The following is a 6,757-nucleotide window of genomic DNA, read 5'->3' on the forward strand; positions in this document are numbered from 1 at the left end:
TTATTAGGATGTTGCGGGGTCTGTCCCAACATCCATCTCAGTATTTTAGAGGCTTCATAGACAGTCAGTCAGTTAGTTTTGAGTCTCTTATCTATGTATATATGTAAATATTCTATTTTGAGACTCGAGTTGCCTTTTTGGCCAAATGTGTATCATTTAAGTTGTTTATGTCTTTGCATGGCATTGAGTTATTCTGTTGAGTAGGTTTCCGCTGAGTTAAGAAAGCCAGGCCAAGGGTTCGCTTGGGGCCAGCAATGGTCTCCAAGTGCCGGTCCCGCCCAGGGTGTAGGCTCGGGGCGTGACATTTAATTAACATGATGAAGTAATAAAAGGGAAAAAAAGAAGGAAGAAGTCAAATCTATTTCCTTAAACCCCAAAAACCAAAATATCAATAACAGTTTAAATGACCATTTTATCCTTCATTCAAACCTATTCATATGCTAAAATGTAATTTACGTTTCAAAAAATAATAAAGTAATAGCACACAATAAATGTAAAAGATGAATAGTATGTGCGATTGTCCATATTTCTAAAATTAAAATGCAATTTATTGTAATCAATTCAATAGAATTGTTTTGTTTTAATCTTCCACTGCATATTGCAAATTTTCCGATGATATCAATCTTTAATAAAGTATGTTTATTCAAATATTTACTCTTTCATCTTCCAACCTCCTAATGGAAACTATATTAATTCATTTATTATTAGTCAATAACAGAGGAGCTCAATGCCACATTCTCATGTCTAGAGTGTCCCTATTGGTGTGATGGTTAATCTTCCCTTTGATGAATTTTATTTTTCTCTCTTTTATTTATTTATAATTTTTCACTTTTATTATATTCATTTTCATAACTCATATCTAATTGTCTATTCAATTTTTACAATTAACATTCATGCCTCTAATGTTTTTCATATTCATAACCTCCAAAACTTAAATTTTAATTTTTAAGATATCTTTTGATATTCCTCTACTTTTATCTATATAAATACATCTCCTTTTGTTTTATGAGACTCTTACCCAAAGCTATCCTCTGCCTTTTATAGTTAAAGCAGTGAATTGCTTAAACTATTAAAATTTTCTACAATTTAATTCATGCTTTAGTTTTACTCGATGAAAAAGACTCTTGTATTTTAATAACTTATGGAGAAGGTATCGACAAGAACACAAAAAATTATATACTGATTTGTATTTCTTTTTTCATTTGCATTGTTATGATTAAAGTCTTAATTAAGAAGGATGTGTATATTGTGTTTTTTATTTTGTTTTGTTTATTCTTTTTGTATTTCTCTTTATTAGACTTCTTTAGTTTAATTACCTATGAATTTTTAATTGTCGAAAGTATGTACTTGGGTTCAAATTAGTTGTTTGTCACTTTATTGAAAGTTTGCAGACTACTAATCAAAGTTCAAAATTTACTGTTGGTTGCTTAAAAAGCATTAATTTTAAAAAATTAAATGTGCCTCTCATTTGATGTTTCTTGTCACACTTATAAATTTTTGTTTGTAATTTTGCATTTTATTACTTATAATTACACAAATACTTTCATAAAATTTAAATATTTATGACTAACCTATAAAAATTACATGGAACACATGTGTCCAGAAACTAGTAGATTTCATACATTGCATCTGAATTTAACACTTTATTTTCTCTTTGGCAACAATTTTTATAACATTTCTAAATAAATTAAACATTACTTCACATTTAGGCACTCTTTTCCACATCAAGTATAGGGGACACTTAAGAGTACAATTGCAATATTCAAATGTGCACCAAATACAACATGCTAGGGTTAAGGTCTTTTTTTTTTTTATTATTATTATAGATAGTTCACCTTTTTTTTTTTATAATAACATGATTTTTATCTAGTTTCTTAGCAAGTAATTTCCATAAAAAGTAAAGTAAGCAATTTCTAATTTCACACGTCGAGTCATAATCTAAAAATGTCGTTTACTATTTAAACTCGTTTTTCATCATTCCTTCTGTGTTTTGAATAGCAGCAATTGTCGTCTCTACAGAGGCTATATCTAAGTGGCTCAAAAAGCCTGAAGAAAACGCCAGTTTTCATGGGAATGCCAAATTTGGAGTATTTGGATCTAGAGGAATGTATGAGTCTTGAAGAGGTTCACCATTCTCTGAGATGTTCCAGAAAACTCATTGAGTTAAATTTGAATGAGTGTGGAAGCCTTAATAGGTTTCCATATGTTAATGTGGAATCTCTTGAATATCTTAATCTAAGTTCCTGCTATAGTTTAGAGAAATCTCCGGAATTCCTTGGAATAATGAAGCCGGAGTTAATGATTATGATGTCATTCTTTGGAATAATGGAACTTCCATCATCTATTATTGAGCACCAAGCTGGTCCAACAAGCCTAGATTTAAGTGAAATGAATAACCTTGTAGCTCTTCCAAGCAGCATTTGTAGGATGAAAGGTTTGGTGAAGCTAATTGTGTGGGGTGCTCAAAACTTGAAAGCTTGCCAGAAGAAAAAGGTGATTTAGAAAACTTGGAGGAGCTTGATGCCAGAGATACTCTAATCTCACGACCTCCGTCTTCCATAGTCCGATTGAACAAGCTTAAATTATTAACTTTTGAAAAAGAAAAAACAGAAGACAAAGTGTACTTTGTGTTCCCTCAGGTGAATGAAGGGTTACCCTCATTGGTTGCTCTGAATCTCAGTGACTGCAATTTAATTGATGGAGGACTTCCGGAAGACATTGGATCCTTATCCTCTTTGGAAACGTTGCATCTCAATGGAAATAATTTTGAGCGTTTGCCTCGAAGCATAGCCCAGCTTGGTGCTCTTCGATCCTTGGACTTATCAGATTGCAAGAGGCTTACACAGCTGCCAGAAGACATTGGATGCTTATCCTATTTAAAAAAGTTGAATCTCAGTGGAAATAATTTTGAGTATTTGCCTCGTAGCATAGCCCAGCTTGGTGCTCTTGAATACTTGCACTTATCAGATTGCAAGAGGCTTACACAGCTGCCAGAATTTCCACATACAATAAATGCAGATTGGAGCAATTCTTCGATCTGTAATTCATTGTTTCAGAATATCTCATTATTGCACCCTGACACCTCTGATTCACATTCCTTGTCACTTAGAGTGTTTACAAGTAGGCCGAAGAATATCCCAAGTTGGTTCCACCTTCGGGGAACTGGTACAAGTGTATTAGTCAATTTGCCTATGAATTGGTATGTAACAGATAACTTCTTGGGATTTGCTGTATGTTACTCTGGCGAATTAAATGACAATACAGCTCATTTGATTCCCTTATGTGATGCTGGGATGTCGTTGATGACCCAAAAACTTGCTTTATCCAACCATGCAGAATATCTTGATGATATTAATTTTTTGTTGGTACCTCTTGGTGGCTTATGGGATGCATCTAAAGCAAATGGAAAAACACCAAATGACTGAGATTATTTGTTTATTTTTTGGAGAAATGAAAGAATTTGAAGTTCGTTTGTTGTATAAAGATGAAGCTGAGCTTTGCATTGGGATAAGGAAGAGCAGATATGAAGAGGCCAGTTGCTCCTCTTCAAAGAAACAAAGGTCACAAGTAGATTAAATATAGGTATATATATTTATTGGTAACGAAATTGTGTTCTCTCTTTATATGCAAAGTATTTCTTCACTATTTCATGATTCGATGTACTAACAAGTTTTATTTTGATTTTTGATTGGTTTGGCAGATGGTACTTTGGGGATACTGCCTATGAAGGGAACATGTTTTCTGAAAAAGGGACTCGCCAAAGAACTTGGGTATGCAAAAATTCATTGCCTCGCAAAGCATTGGGAATTTCATTAAATTACCTCACATCTTGTGAGTTGCATCATAACTTGGTGCTCCATCTCTACTCATCTGTATGTAGTTGGGTATTACATCAGATAAAATATGTTACCATTATCAAAAACATAAGATAAATGACAGAATACTAGATGTGATAGAGTTAATGGCTTATGACATCCTCGACTTGTGTTATGTCTTGGTTCTCCATCACAATGCATTTACTTATAAGTGGTTGTAACAAGTTTTATTCTGGTTTTGGATTACTTATGCAGAGCAGACTGGGAAGCGGAGAACAAACACGGTGATTCTGCCTGTGAAGGGCACATGTTTCCTCTGTTTGTAACAGAACAACTCAACTCTTGGCCCGAGAGAGAGATTCATGATAGAACTTGGGTATGCAATAATTAATTCTATTTGGATTTCGTCTTTCTGTAGATGTACCCAACCGATATAAAGATTTCACTGGGTTATCATTTGTAGGTGTTATAAGTTCACAGAGAAAAGGTAAAGTGTATTACCCAAAGGTAGCAACTGATCCATGGCTTTAAAACTTACAATTTAGTTCATTTTGATGCTCTCTCAAAGAGGCAGCATGGAGTGAGACAGTGAGGGAAGCTGGAGTGAAGGAAAATGTGAATCTGAACTGCAACAAGATCAGTTATAGTATGTAGAGCTGTTCTTATTTGACACGATCTTCAAGGGAGAAAGTGAGAGAGGGAAAATGTCTTTATTGAGTATGCCTGGAGATTTTAAAGTTGCTAATGTAGGTCATACAAATCATTGTTTTCTTTTGTCATAAGATTGAGTAGCTCACAAGTTCTTATTATATATTTTATCTAACAAAAAGTTATGTATATGAAGGTATTGAATATCGTTGGAGTCGTGGATGTTGTCAACAGAGAAGCGACTCATCGAGCTGCAACGATACAGTAAGGAGTGCACAACTCTCACTATTTAATTACATTTAACTACTGAAATCTAAGGATCTGTCTGTTTTCCAGCTTGTTGACATCAATCTTTATGAAAGCAATAAGTAACATCTATGTTTTACTGTATGCAGTGCAAACTTGGAGTTTCACGTTACACTGCATATGAAGGGCACATATTTCCTCTGTCTGAGAAAGAGATTCGCAAAAGAACTTGTGTATGTAATAATCCGTTCTCTTATATATTAGTAAAGGTGACACGACATCTCTCTTACACTAGCTAACGGAGCAAAGGGAACTATTTCCACGAATCAAACGTATTCCACTGGAGTTGTGTGAATTAGAATCAGAGTTGTCAAAAGAGATGAACCTACCTATCTTTTGCAATCAGACATTGAATTATGATATTGAGTTTTCTCTTCTTTTTTAAAATATTATTCATCTTGCTGGCAAAAGGAACTAAAAAACTCCTATTTTTTTTAGCAAATTTACCACTAGATAAAGTGTCCATCAGTCTTTTATTAAAAATTAAAAGATATCAATAAGAATAAGTACAAGTAAGGGATATGAAAAAAAAATAGTACAAGTAAGGAAGGCTAGACATTACCTTACCGATTTAACTTGAAACATCATATCAATTTTATTGATATCCATTAGAACTCACTTTAGAATCAAAACATTTCTCAATAAAAATAATCTAAAAAGAAAGACATAAAGTGAAACTTTATCTAACAAATTGTGGGCCTTGTTTTTTTGAAATTGTAAGGTAATGCCCTAGCAATTTCTTTCTTTGTGACTGGCCAAGCATGAATAGTAGACTTCATTGTATGTTAGGAGTTTAGCGAAAGGTGTGCAAATATTCTTCTTAGTTATGTTAAGGGTGTAAAAAATTAAATATACACTTGTAATAACAAAGTAATATTTAATCTTGATATTCTTCTAGCGATGTGTGAGCACCAAACACCCTTCACCTAGAGTGGCTCCGCTCATTACAATAATTCCATTTAACTTCTCCTAAAATTTTGTTTTTCTCATTTGGGATACTCTTTTTCTTTGAAGCTTCATCCGCTTGTACTTTTAGCTGTCCATTTTGTAGTCCAGAGAATAGAGAGCAAGTTTTTTTTTTTTGCCAAAATTCCAAAAGGACAACAAAAAAATAAATTAAAGAGCAAAGGGGTGAAGGCACATGATCCCCACACCATAACCCAAATTTTTTAACGCGGTTAACAATGTAAAAAGAAAGGCACGTGTGAGGCCACGCCTTGTAAGGCGCATGGCTCTCACACCTAGTGGCGGAGCCGGAAATTTTATTAAGGGTGTCCAAGAATAATGGTGTGACTGTCAAAATAAAATTAAAAAAAAAATATTGTGCTATTTGGGTTCAAACCCGAAACTCCATCATTCAATTGGACACCCATTACCATTGCGCCAAAGGCACAACTTTTATCAAGGGTGTCCAACTTTAAATATATATCCTTTAAATGTAGAATTTGACATATATATACAACATAATTTTTCGAAGAAGTATGCACTTTTTTCGACATGTTATATTGAAATGTGTACCATAACAAAAGGCTTGGGGGTTGTATATATGTGTATATTTACTTTACTAAACACACCCCACATGTATTTAACTCCATTTATTATTGAGGCTGGAGTTGGGTGACCTTTTCTCATTTTTTGTTGGAATTCGTCAACTCCATGCACATGTGCCATACAAGGCGTGGCTCCACACACACCTTCCTTCTTATATTTTTGGGGTAAGGTGTGGGCATCCCGCGCCTTAGCCCCTTTTCATTTTTATTATCCTTTTGCAAGTTGGGTGACCTTTTCCTAATTTTTGTTGGAATTCGTCAACTTCATGCACGTACAATTGTCACAATCAAATATAAATGTGTGGAAGGCGTGAAGAAACTATTGTTCCTTTGGAATGTAGAGCCCAAATATAAGCAACTTATGAATCAGAGTTAATAGTAATATGGTCCAATTTTTCTTTGTGCAGATGAATAGTGGGTCCATAACCATAAATGATC

The 6,757-nt window shown here is 33.9% G+C and overlaps 1 long non-coding RNA gene and 1 pseudogene across 1 annotated transcript; both read left to right on the forward strand.

Moving 5' to 3' along the window:
• The first annotated feature begins 1,141 nt into the window (after nucleotides 1-1,141).
• LOC107057748 (TMV resistance protein N-like) lies at nucleotides 1,142-3,002 on the forward strand (annotated as a pseudogene).
• An 8-nt stretch (nucleotides 3,003-3,010) lies between these two features.
• Nucleotides 3,011-5,085, forward strand: LOC107061539 (uncharacterized). Its single transcript, XR_001474054.1, has 6 exons — nucleotides 3,011-3,582; nucleotides 3,701-3,770; nucleotides 4,071-4,191; nucleotides 4,279-4,561; nucleotides 4,660-4,727; nucleotides 4,859-5,085. It is a non-coding gene; the product is annotated as an uncharacterized lncRNA (long non-coding RNA).
• Nucleotides 5,086-6,757: the final 1,672 nt, after the last annotated feature.

This window comes from Solanum tuberosum, unplaced genomic scaffold (genome assembly GCF_000226075.1).
Source record: "Solanum tuberosum cultivar DM 1-3 516 R44 unplaced genomic scaffold, SolTub_3.0 scf00148, whole genome shotgun sequence".
Classification (NCBI taxonomy): domain Eukaryota; kingdom Viridiplantae; phylum Streptophyta; class Magnoliopsida; order Solanales; family Solanaceae; genus Solanum; species Solanum tuberosum.